Source organism: Apodemus sylvaticus, chromosome 11 (assembly GCF_947179515.1).
Source record: "Apodemus sylvaticus chromosome 11, mApoSyl1.1, whole genome shotgun sequence".
NCBI classification, from domain to species: domain Eukaryota; kingdom Metazoa; phylum Chordata; class Mammalia; order Rodentia; family Muridae; genus Apodemus; species Apodemus sylvaticus.
Window position 1 is genome coordinate 57860544 of NC_067482.1, and position 14092 is coordinate 57874635.

The window sequence follows — 14092 nt, forward strand, 5'->3', positions numbered from 1 at the left end:
TCTGAGGAGAGAGGAAGAAGCTGCCGGGGAACAGGTGAGTCATAAAGTACGGCCATGAGGGTGAGCTGTTTAAAGATAGGAGGTGCCCAGATGGAACATGGGAAACTATAAAATGGTGCTATCAACGGGAAACTAGATCCTCATAACACAGAGGGTAAGATCTCCCTAGCTCTAGTGCTGATTATTATAAATATAAAAGTTGTATATATATATATATATAAGGTGGGGTCAAGGCCCTCAATTGAGATGAAATATTTCCACAACCTTAATTCTAGTTTCCATACATTTCTCTGTTGAGAGCCCCAAATATCATTAATTTATCACAACCATGTGTTTTCTTCAGTCCTTGAAAACATATAATGACTTTCTAAATGAAACTGGGCCAGATCGAAGTCAGTTTCTACTTCTACTTATTGGCTGCAAGCTAAAATTTTATATTTCATGTTCCTCTATATGTCTTATATGTGTATGTATATACATATACATATATATACATACATATATATATACATATATACATACACACACACATACACACACACACATATGGTCCAGTGGGTGATATGCTACTGAGCCTCTAAATTCTGTCATCTCTCTTGCAAATAATTGATTTGTCTGGAGTCAGACTTCTGACAATGTCTCTGAACAATGCAGCTGTTTTCTTGGACTCCTTGCATAGAGCCCTCTATGTAGCAAGGTCCTGGGTAGAGCATGCCTGCAGATTTGAGAGTTCTGCACCTCAGCAAGTCCTTCTCAGCACGCCCCTCCTGTATTTCCAGTTACTTTGAGAGTGCTCCTAAACCCGGTAAGATGGAGGCTCTTGTCTGAGCGCCAGGTGCCGTGCGCAGTACATAGTAGGAAGTGCCCTCAAGCAAAATGTTTGAACATAAATCTCACTCAGTATGTTAACATCCTCTGCAAAGTAGCCATCCCTTCCGTGTCTGCCTGCCTGCTTCTGGCTGGCTGCCAGTGTCTTCAAATAATTGCTTTTAGATTTTTATCCAAAGTTTATAATTTTGATCCATAAGAGGGTTAGCCTGATATAATCTCCTATGACATATTTTATTACAAATGCATCTTTTAGTGAAATGAATGGTGTTATCCTTTCCTTGGTTCATGGGTTAGTAAAGAAATATTGCCTTTTATATGAGACAAGATTCAGTATCAATTTCACTCAGCATCTTTTTTTTTAGAGATTTATATACTGAGGAAAAAGTCTTTTCAAGTATATAGATGAATTATGGAAAATATTTTTACTAGCAAAATCATGACAATCAGCTGAGTGGCACATGCATTTGGGAGGCAGAGGCAGGAGGATTGCTTGAGTTTGAGGCTAGCCAGGACAGCCAGGGCTACACAGAGAAACTCTGTCTTGAAGAAAACAAACCGCAAAACTCAAATAAACAAATAAATAAATGGTTAATTAATCATAACAATTGTTGTAAAAACTCTAAAATACCTACTAAAAATTTTAGTGATTTGTTATCAAAAAAAGTTTTATGATCTATCACCAGGCACTTCATTTATACCCAGTTTCATTTATTTACTTAGTTAATTTGTGGGAGATATACCGAGGGTCTTATAAACAACTTATCAAACAACAAAACTTATCAAATTATTTATAGCCATAACCTTTTTCAAGAGAAATGTTAATATTTCATTCAATGTTTTTTAAACATGTAGTTTTGTATGCGGTGTTTTGCCTGCCTGCCTGTAAGTTTGTGTACCACATGTGTGCCTGGTACCCAGGGAGTACAAAATTGGGGTCCAGAGTTCCAGTCAGTTGTGAGTTTCCATGTGGGTGGGTCCTGGAAATCAAGCCCAGGACCTCTGGAAGAGCAGCCAGGTCTCTTAACTGCCAAGCCAGCCTCCAGACCCTCATTCACTAATACACTTTCAGCAGACGTGCTTTAACATTATAATGAACTTTACACACATTTTGTAAAGACTTTGGAACTGAAGATTTGTCTCGTTACCTGTAAGGAAAGCATCTAACTTGTGAGTAAATTAGCAGCTCCTGTCTCTGCTGTCAAACCAGTCAGCCGGGACAGACAGGCTTTCTTCTCAATTTCCATGCTAAGTATATCCTAGTGTCAGGCTAAGGATATAGCCTGGTGATAGGACACTTGCTTAGGTTTTATGAGAATCAAAGCTCGATCTCTAGTAACATATACACATCCAACACCAACTTGTACATACACAGGAGCCCTTGCCTGCACACACACATGCATGTCTGTCCATTCCACTGTGACAACATCTCGTTTGAACTCTATAGACTTTAGTAATTCCCACTGATACTTTCACTGCTTTGGTCCCATGGAACACCACAGAAAGGAATGCCCTCTTTATAACAGGCACTTTTAGGGATGGCCCAACATTTAAATGAGCCGGCCCCCTGCTTCTAAAACATCATCTTGCAATGCATTATAATGTGTATTAGTTACCTTTGCATTGCTATAACCAAAATACCCGACAGAAACAACCCATGAAGCAGCAACAAGAAAAATCAGGTGCTCATGGTTTCAGAGGAACAATAACAAAAGTTTCAATTAGTGATTACTTGGTCCCATGAGCTGGAGCAGAGCATGAGGGTGGCCAGACCATGTGACAGAGGAGAAAGGGAAGGTGAGCAGCAGGAACAGTCAAGGTAACAGACTCCTCAAAGACCTGCCCCTAGCTACCCACTTCCACTAATTAGGCCACACTTCTGAAACTCTCCAGAACGTTCCAAAATAATGCTACCATCTGTGGAGCAGAGTGTCTAAAATGTAAGCTTGTTTTAGATTCACCATGGCACAGAAGACTGTTGCCTTAAACACGGTAGTGTCCATAAGGAGAAAGGGTAAGGTTAGAATTCGTTCAGATTGGAAGGTGGCGTAGAGTAATATAGGGCATAGATGAAGACTAAGAGGAGTAGAAAGAGCAGGGGAGGAGTTTGAGACAAGACATCCAGAGACTTGAAGGCTCCAACTAGCCTCAGATGGGTTCTGTTGAAGAGTCAGAGGATCTGTTACACTCCTAAATGAACCAGAGTTTGTTGAAACAAGAAAAACGATGACAATGGGGATAATAAAGCTAATGATACAGATGAGGGAGAACAGGGCAGCTCTTTTCTCAGCAAGTGATTGACATTTAAAATGTACAGTATTTTAGTCAGAAAAGCACAAATTTCAGATGGTTTATACTTGCAGTTTTTTTTTTTAAAGAGTAGTAATTCTATGAACTTCAAAATCTCTCTGAAACTGGATTAAGCTCTTCCAGATAGTTGATCTTTCGTCTTCCACTATAATTTTCCCAGAATGACATCTAAAAACCAGATGAATGTGTTCCGGTGGGAAAGGAGATTTGAGGAATAGAAGATATGAGCAGTGCCCATGATTAGCAGTGCCTAATCTGATGTCATGATTAAGCAGACATTCACAGAGTAACTGCTGCGTAATCGGCCCCTGCTTGCTTCTGTCACATATCTTCACTCTAGCCCTGAAGGACTTTTATCATCATTGCTTTACAGCTGTGAGGACCTGAGATTCCAGAAGCTAAATAACTCACCCATCTTTCTGGAGCCTTAGCATTTGAACTAGTTTTCTTGGCCTCCAGAGCCCATGTTAAGTGGTTGCTTTCTATCACCGGAGATAACAAAGTTTCTTTGGTGTACTGTTGCATTTTTATTGACAGCTTGACACAAACTGGAGTCATCTGGAAAGAGGAACCCATGACTTGTCTTCATCTGATTAGTCTGTGGGCATGTCTGGATCGATGATTGATGTGGGAGGGCCCAGCCCACTATGAGCAGCTTCTCAGCACCTCACCTCGGTGCTTACAGAGCCCAGACAGATAAACCTGGGCTGCATAAGACTCCAAGCTAGCCGGGCAGTGGTGGCGCACGCCTTTAATCCCAGTGCTTGGGAGGCAGAGGCAGGTGGATTTCTGAGTTCGAGGCCAGCCTGGTCTACAGAGTGAGTTCCAGGACAGCCAGGGCTACACAGAGAAACCCTGTCTTGAAAAACCAAAATAAATAAATTAAAAAAAAAAAAGACTCCAAGCTGAGCATTCCTCGGTGGCTTGTACTTCTTGCAATGACCAGAACATATAAGGCAATTAAACACTTACCTCTCTGTTGGGTTTGGTTAAAGGGTTTATCACAACCAAAGGAAACCATCTGGAACATGTGGGTAAGTATGGGGGCTGCATTGCTTGGATAACTTTTCTCCACTTGAAGTTGAGAAGATAGGAAGAGGAGTAAGTAGGTCTAGGGAGAATTATGGAGCAAAGAAAGAGTTTAAATATAATCAAAATGTGTTGTATGCACGTATACGCTGCTCAGAGAGCTAATACAAGTATTAAAAAATACTTTTATAGGACCTGGAGAGATGGCTCTGTAGTTAAGAGCACTGGTCGCTACTTCAGAGGCCATGGGTTCAGTTCACAGGATCCACATGGTGGTTCACAGCCATCCCTGACACACCAGTTCCAAGGGGAATCTGTGCTCAGACACATATGCAGGCAAACACTCACACTTAATATAAAGTGAATAAATCCAATTACAAATGTGTAAAGGTAATTTCATAACCTAGTTTAAAAGAAAGAAAATTCCTCACCAGCATGTACACAACCAACGTAAGCTAGACAAGTCTTCCTTAAGACTCCCTTTTCCAGATGGTTCTATATTGTGTCAAGTTAACAGTCAGAAGTCACCATCACAGTGACAGCATGCTGAAAGGGAGCTGTGCTTCACTGAACTAACTACACTGTCAGCTAATATAGGGAATTTGCCAGACACAGTTCTGTTATGGCTTGGCCAAAGGTTTGGAAAACACAAGGCAGTGATTAAAAGTTCATAGTTTGAAGTTCACTAGTGACAGTTGTAAAGTGGAGAGGCTACTTGCCAAGTTATCTGATCTACAGTAGTAAAAATCCTGAGTGCTGGACTGGTGGCTCTGTGGTTAAGAGAACTGACTGCGGACCCAAAGATCACCGGTTCAAATCCTGGCCACTGTTTGATGGTTTAAAAAAGAAAAAAAGAGAGGGGGATAAAAAAGAAAAGAAAGAATCCTAAAAACACATACTCACACACACCTAATTAAAATGTAATGGCTGGGGCTGGAGAGATGGCTCAGCAGTTAAGAGCATCTTCCTGAGGTCCTGAGTTCAAATCCCAGCAACCACATGGTGGCTCACAACCATCCATAATGAGATCTGACACCATCTTTTGGAGTGTCCAAAGACAGCTACAGTGTCTCACATACAATAAATCTTTCTCCTTCTTTAAAAAAAGTAGTGTCCTTTTAGTCTATGCCATTTACATTATTACATTTATTACACTATTTGTGTGTGTGTGTGTGTGTGTGTGTGTGTGTGTGTGTGCCACTGCATATGTGGAGAGGTAAGAGGACTACCTGTGGCAGTTCCCTCTCTCCTTCTACACTGAGTCTTGGGGATTGAACTCAAGTCTCCAGGCTTGGTGGCAGGCTCCTCTACCCCCTCTCAGCCATTGTGAAGGCCTATTTGCAATAATTTTAAGGAAAGGTTTTTAAAATCTATAGCTACAGAGATAATTTGAATTTTGCCGTGCATGATCCCTTCTTGGAGTTGCATCTTTGCTAACCTTCGTCAAGGTGGTCTCAATTTAAAGGTACCTCCTTGGTCCAGGTAAGGTCTACCAGTGGGAAGCGATCAGGTCTGACTCTGGAACATGAGCGAATCATAGTTCCTGGTCCCCGAGTTTGACTTAGGAATTCTAATATATTCTAATAACTTTTGAAGGCCCTCACATATAGATGCTATTTTTAACTTCTAATCTCAGAGTCGGGATTGTTGGGCAATAAATGAGATGCAAAGAGCATCAGAACCACAGCCACGGCCCTTCCTGCTGGAAAAGAAAATTGCAAATGTCATGTTAGGCTATTAAGTAATTGTCAGTGTGTGCTTGACTCTGCTAATGATTTAGTCTACACATCCTTCCATTACTCTATCCTCCACCTCATTAGTTCTACTTCTGAAGTGGCTCTTAAATCATCCACTTCTCTTCCTCTGTACCACTCCCACCAGAATCTACACCGCCATGTTCCCTAAGCATCATTCATTGTCATTATAAAAGTACTTACAGCCATTCACTCTCCCCTCCCTGTGTGTGAGTGTGTGTGTGTGTGTGCGTGCGCGCGCGCCCTGGCTATATCGTGAGTTGAAGGCCAGCTTGGGCTACATGACCCAGTATCAAAATATCCAGACCTTCCTTTTTTTTTTTCCTTTATTGATATATTTTTTTATTTACATTTCAAATTATTTCCCCTTTTCTGGGTCCCCACTCCCCGCAAGTCCCATAAGCCCTCTTCCCTCCCCCTGTTCCCCCATCCACCCCTTCCCACTTCCCTGTTCTGGTATGCCCCTATACTGCTGCACTGAGTCTTTCCAGAACCAGGCGCCACTCCTCCATTCTTTTTGAACATCATTTAATATGTGGATTATATCTTGGGTATTCAAAGTTTCTAGGCTAATATCCACTTATCAGTGAGTGCATACCATGATTGATCTTTTGAGACTGTGCTACCTCACTTAGTATGATGTTCTCCAGCTCCATCCATTTGTCTAAGAATTTCATGAATTCATTGTTTCTAATGGCTGAATAGTACTCTATTGTGTATATATACCACATTTTTTAATCCATTCCTCTGTTGAAGGACACCTGGGTTCTTTCCAGCTTCTGGCTGCTATGAACATAGTGGAGCATGTGTCCTTATTACATGCTGAAGAATCCTCAGGGTATATGCCCAGGAGTGGTATAACCGGGTCCTCAGGAAGTGTCATGCCCAGTTTTCTGAGGAACTGCCAGACTGATTTCCAAAGTGGTTGCACCATCTTGCAATCCCACCAGCAGTGGAGGAGTGTTCCTCTTTCTCCACATTTGATCTTCTAGCTTTCACCTCCCAAGCGCTAGCTAGGATCATGTGATGCACCACCACACCCAGGTCCCCTTTATCTGATGAAGAAAGTATTTAAGCCTCAACCGTCTGGTTCCTGCACAAGAGTGAGCTTTGTGTCTTCAGTAGCTCCCATGCCTGTGCCTGTTAACACACTTTTGTGCCTTTCAGCATGCTTTGATCTCTAAATTCTCAGAAGGAGTCTGAACTTCTTAAACTTATTTACATATACAAGGCCCTGTGTCCCCAGCCCCTCACAGGTGCAGCCAATCCCTCTAGTCTCTTCTTCATCTTAGAACTTGGATATACTCCTGTACCTACACCGCATCAGTCAAATTCTCCAAAGAAACAGGTACAATAAGAGTATTTTTCAAAACTTGTGGTGGGGCCTGGAAAGTTTAGACATTCTAGCAAAGGCCTATAGGATGGACATTCACAGAGGAGGAGATGCCTCAGCTAAAGGCAGAATTGTTTCCTTGCTAAATCTCAATGGCTCTTTTGACTTTTCAGCTAATGGCTTGAGGCCCATTTACCTTGTTGAGAGCAGTTTCCATTACTTAAAGTTAACTGATTGCAGATGGTAACCATATGTCCACAGTAGCTTCATAGCAACAACTGTATTGTCTTTATCAATGTGAACACTGTAGCCCAGGAGGCATATAAACTAACCATTGCACGGATCACCTTTCTCTTCCCTTCTTCAGCTAAAACACACCTACTCTCAACATGATAGAACAACCTTACTCATCCAGGTCTCAGCATCCTCCAGGAGTCTTTAGTGAGGCTACCTTTCCTGCTCATTGATAATGATTGGGTTAGGGCACGCAGCAGAAAAATCACACAGACTAATGCATTTTCTGCATAGAGACCATAGAGGGGCATTTTTTCTTTTTCTTTTTTTTTTGTTTGTTTTTTGTTTTATTCCTGGGTATAAGTTAGATACTATCATTGACCTACCCAGTACAGTTGAAAAAGATAGCCAGAGTTTTTGGGGATAGCCATTCTTAGGCTATAACAGAGTCTATAGACTGATTAGTGCATGAAGAATAGAGGTTTATCTTATGTATCCTTCTAGACACTGGGACATCAAAGAACATGTGATGGCTTTCTTACTATGTCATAGCATGGTAGAGAACATGACCCATGACAGTACTAGTTAGAGTCTCTCTCCTCTCTTATCAAGCCACTAATATGTCACAGGCACCTCCTTTGTCTTGACCTCATTGAATTCTAACTATCTTCCAAGAATGCCGAATCCATTAACATGAAGTTATGGATTAAATTTCCAACACACGAATCTTGGAAGATACATTTAAGCCACAGTGATGATGGCCACAGCAATATCTTAGACAAACATGGTGATATTTTTAAAGAAATCTCTCACTCTACCTTATGGTAGTTCCCTAGTTTCTTCTTCACGTTAAAGGGCTTGGGGTAAACTATGCTTGAGTGGGATGAAGGAAACAGAAAAGACCTGAAAATGAAATAAAATAACACCAAGACTGCAGTCTAATCTGCCGTGGTCAATGACAAGCAAATGAACAAGAGGCTGACTCTCAAGTGAGGGTCTATGAAAACAGACAACTAAGTTTTGCTTTCTCTCCTTGTTCTTAAAAAGATTTTAATCCAATCTCATAGACTAGAAGAAAAATAACTCAATGTTCTGAAAATAAATTTCCCCAAGGAGGCCATTAAGGCAGCCCCTTTGTCTCCTGTCATACTCCAAATCAGTTACAAGGACAAACTCTATTTGTTTGGGTACATTAATTTTGCTCAATGGCCTTTCTATAAAATGAGCATCAAATTGATGGGACCGGACCTCAGTAAAGAAGTTCCAATTTTCTCTGGATGGATTGTTCTGGACGTGCAGTGGAAAATTATTATTAATGGTGATTCATGTTTACTAGCCAGTGAGCATGAGAGAAAGATGGAACTCAAAAATGCATCTGAGTCTCAGTCAGCATGGAGTACCATGAATGAAGCAGAGCAACACCCCATCTTTGACTCCTGCTCTAGGGGTCCCCTTGGGCCTTATTTGGCGACTTGTATCTAGTTTTTCTCAAAACTATATTGGGTTAGTAACTTCAAAGCAAACAAAGGTTTTCATTATGAGCTGTCAGAGTTGTGTTTGTGCAAGTATCTTGTGCTTATGAGCTGGCTAGATGCGTCGTGGTAGTTACTTCAACTTTTCTTTTGGACACACAGTGAGCAGTTCAACATAATCCTAACCTAGTGGAGCTTAAGGATGAGGCCTGGAGAATCTGGCCACTCCCAGCTCCTGATACACACTGAGGTGTAAAAGGGAAAACAAAACAGTTGTATGTATGTGTAGGTTAGGGTTATCCATCTCTTCAGGATAAAAGGTTGAGCAGAGTAGACAGGAAGAGGTAATGATGAAGGAAACGAGTGGTAAAATGACCTCTTCCTGTGGCTCATCCAGGACCCTCCTCTGCCTTTAGTGGATGGGGGCTCTGCAGGGCTACCTCCATCAGCAGTTCTCAGAGATGAAACGACCTTAGAACTTGAATCCCTTGTGTATATCCCATCCCTTAGTCGTTGTCTTCTTCTTCTTCTTCTTCTTCTTCTTCTTCTTCTTCTTCTTCTTCTTCTTCTTCTTCTTCTTCTTCTTCTTCTTCTTCTTCTTCTTCTTCTTCTTTTCTCCTTCTCCTTCTCCTTCTCCTTCTCCTTCTCCTTCTCCTTCTTTCTCCTTCTCCTTCTCCTTCTCCTTCTCCTTCTCCTTCTCCTTCTCCTTCTCCTTCTCCTTCTCCTTCTCCTTCTCCTCCTCCTCCTCCTCCTCCTCCTCCTCCTCCTCCTCCTCCTCCTCCTCCTCCTCCTCCTCCTCCTCCTCCTCCTCCTCCTCCTCCTCCTCCTCCTCCTCCTCCTTCTTCTTCTTCTTCTTCTTCTTCTTCTTCTTCTTCTTCTTCTTCTTCTTCTTCTTCTTCTTCTTCTTTTCTCCTTCCTCCTCCCCCTCCTCCTCCCCCTCTTCTTCCTCTTCCCCCTCCTCCCCTCTCCCCATACTCCCCTTCCCCTCCCTTCTCCTTTCTTCTTCCCCCCTCCTTCTTCTTCTGTGGAGACAAGACCAACCAATGAAAAGAAAACAGGGCTGCCTGCTAACTGCTGCTAAGCAAGGGAGTGTCACATAGTCACTTAGGCTTGGAGGAGACAGGGTGGCACACTGGGACTGGAAAGCTTCATGGTGGCAGAAGGGCACGTTGGAAGCTGGAGGTGGATGACTCCAAGCAGACATTCAGTGTAATTAGTTTAGGGAGCACCACTCGTTTTCTCTGGATTGGGGACAAACATCAGGGTAGATATCCACGTTATTAATAAAATCATGGCTGTTTATCTGCAATGGTTGCTTGGCTTTGAAGGCTATTTGGTAGAAACTGTGGGCTGTTTTCTGTGGGCTGTGGGCCAGAGTTTGTTGTTCCCTGTGGTCTGGTCATTGTCTGATTGCATGGTTAGTGTCTCACTTGTTTTCCCTAGGTGTTTCTGGATGTGTTTGTCTTGAAGTCCTCTATTTTATACACGTCCACTAACAGCCGTTAATCCTGCAACATTTGTGGTACATTGTCACGGACTTTTCATGAAGACCCGGGGTTGGTGCACATGTTTCCCTCCACCATTCTCTACCTTATATAGCAAGGCAGAATTATCTCTTGATGAGCCCCGAGCTCACCAGTCTGGCTGCTCTAACCAGCTTGCCCCATAGGGATCCCTTTCGGCTAACTCTCCCATGATGGGTAATTACGTGAGTGCTGGAGATCTGAACTCTGGTCTTCTCATTTGCGTAGCAAGCTTATGAAGCCATTTCCCCAGCCACTGTTAGATAAAATGTGTAAGTCAGAGGATGCAGACTCTCAAGCTCCCACCAGCCACGTCCGTGCTGACAAGTCGCTGTTTTCTATGTTTTTAAATGACAGTATGATCCCAAAGTGCTTCGTACATTCGGAATGCTCATAATCAGCGTCAGCATGTGTTTTCCCCATGGAGGGTTTGCAGAAAGGGAAAGTATTTTTCATCCAACCCTTAGTCCCCAAAGCTCACATGGTGCGTTTAGCATATCAGCTTGATTAATCATTAATTGAATATTTTATATTGGATCACAGGAAGCTACCTTTTATGAAGGCGAAAACGATCAAATAATGGGCAGTTTGTAAAGTTAAACCTAGTGGGGGAATTGGAGGGAGGGAAAGGAGGGGGAGAGGGACCCAAATGCCTTTAACTGTTGTCAGTTTCACTCTTTGTAACTGTAATGATTTAAGCATCAAGGCTCTTAGTATAAAGTGTGTGGCCTCTTCACCACAGGGAGAAAATTCTGACTTTTTCTCTCAACTTAGTTATGACTTCCTCCACTCATGAGTTATTTAGCCACTTGGCACATGGCACTGTGGGCCCTTTTCACTCATGTGTCTGTCAGCTCTTTTATAAAACAACAGTCTCTGCCATGCATGGATGACAGGTCATTGTTATTTTCTGATCATGTGTTTAGTCAGTTTAGGACTGTAGCAGTTTAGTCTATTGCAGGGCACTAGAGACATCTCTTTCTTTCCTGATTAAAAAACACATATGGTATCTTCTCCCCAGCTCTTTTGCGTTGGTAGCCAGTAATTGTTGATTTAAATATGTGACTATGGCTATTTGTCATTTGCTACGTCCTGTGGATTTTTCAGGAAGAAAAACAGCTTTTTAAAAAGTTATTTCAGAAAGTTGTGATTAGTTAGACTAAGCATTTTTTCAAGTGAGTCTTGTTAAAATGTTTTCAATAAACTACATAATAGCAAGTCACTTGTGCCAGGTCCTATCAATATGCCTCCTATGAGCATTGTGTGTATAATATCAAAAGTTGACACATAAATCATTTTAAAAGATATGACCTCGTGTCTTTAAGAACTACAGCAGGCAGTGCAGGATGCAGGATAGGAATACAGTCAGTTGCCCTGGCTTCCCTTGGTTTCCAGGTCTGTCTTTGTAAGTTCTGGGGACTCAGATGGTGACACCTCAGTTAACTGCTCTGTAAAATGGGAGTGGAGCGCTTCTGCCTAGTCATTCATTGTTTCATTCAGCATTCTTTCATTCATTCAACACTTACAGATGTCCCAGAGGTTCTATTAGAGATAGTTCTTGCTGAATACACAGAATGTCCCCTTGCCTTTGAGGCCCTGCGGTTGCAGTGGGACAGCAGACAAGGCTTTGCTGAATCTTCTCTGCGACAAAGTGGGAGACCCAAAGATATAGGCTGCTTCCTGATACTGGTGTTGTATAGTTGGAGAAAGAACCACCTGGGTCTAAGGCTGTGGTAATCTGCTTTGGGGAAACTCTGAACTCTTCTTTCTCAATTACCTCTTAAGGAGAATGTCGATGCAGGCTCGCATCCAAGTGGGGGCTGTGTTCTGAGGAATGCGGTACTAGTGATTTCACCGTTGTGCAGCTATCATATAGGCCTTGATGGTTAAGACTACCACTACACACGGGCTTTAGAGCCCATTGCGCTTAGGCCTCGGTGATAGTTTCCATTGTTACTGTGACTGGATTGGGAGAAGCCTAGGACATATTAGTGTTGTAGACCTCTGGGTGTGTCTGTGAGGCCATCTCCCGAGGCGATGGCATCTGGAGGGTTCTGATGTCATAGAGGGTTGATAGATTCACAACTTGATAGTGTGACAGGGAGGCAGTATGGGCCTTCTTGGAGGAAATGTCTCTGAGGGCATTTCTTTCTCTGCTTCTTGGCTGCCATTGAATGGACACTTTGACTCTTCCATTTGTTCTTCTCCACGACGGACAACCACCTCGGAAACCACAAATGGACTCTGTCTTTCCCTAAGTTGTTTCTCTGAAATATTGTCATACTATCAAGAATGCAACCACTGATTATCATAGGAAACATTATGCAATAAGATATAAGAGACAGCCAAGCGTGGAGCCAGCCATGGTGGCACACGAATTTAATCTCAGCCCTCAGCAAGCAAAAGCAGACCTGGTCTACATAATGAGCTTCGGTCTATGGCTACACAGTGAGATCCTGCTGCCAGTATGCCACAACAGGCTATTTTATAGGAAAGTTCTTTTTGGTAAGTGAGAGAACACCAGAAAATGCTATTAAAACAAATAGCAAACATATACACCAGTAGCATCGTAAGTTATCGTTTGCACTGTTAGGTGCTGTCTTAGTCAGGGTTTCTATGCCTGCACAAACATCACGACCAAGAAGCAAGTCGGGGAGGAAAGGTTTTATTCAGCTTACACTTCTGCATTGCTGTTCATCACAAAAGGAAGTCAGGACTGGAACTCAAGCAGGTCAGGAAGCAGGAACTGATGCAGAAGCCATGGAGGGATGTTCCTTACTGGCTTGCTTCCCTTGGATTGCTCAGCCTGCTCTCTTATTATAGAACCCAAGACTACCAGCCCAGAGATGGTACCACCCACTAGGGGCCCTCCCCCCTTGATCACTAATTGAGAAAATGCCCCACAGCTGGATCTCATGGAGGCAATTCCCCAACTGAAGCTCCTTTTTCTGTGATAACTCCAGCCTGTGTCAAGTTGACACACAAACCAGCCAGTACAGGTGCCATACAGAAGTGTATGTGCTATACAGAAGTGTATGCACTCCATGATAGGCAGTGCAGTGGGTTTGTTTACTCCAACATCAGCATAGATACATGAGACATTACCATGACTACCACCTCACTGGGCAGGGAAATTTCAGCTTTGTTCTAATATTCTGGGACATCCATGATACACAGGGTCCTCTTGATAAATGTCACAATGTGATACCTAAGTGAAATGCTTTTTCTGTTCAGTAGTTCTCAACCTGTGGGTCAAGACCTCTTTGGAAGTCAAACATCCCTTTCATGAGTGTCCGCTGTGACCTTGGAAAATGCATGTATTTATGTTATGATTCATAACAGCAAAATTACAGTTATGGAATAGAAACAAAAATAATTTTATGGTTGGGAGTCACCACAACAAGAGGAACTGTATCAAAGGGTTGCAGCATTAGGAAGGTCAACAACCCCTGATTTAGGCAGTAACACCTGTTCACGGTTTATATCCATTATCTCAATTAAATGAAATCATCAAAAGACATTATCTCCTGAGTACCCTTTGTAAACTGCAAATGTATCATTGCATGGGGCTGAGGAGCTATGGAAGCCATGGGGAGATGACCTGGAGCA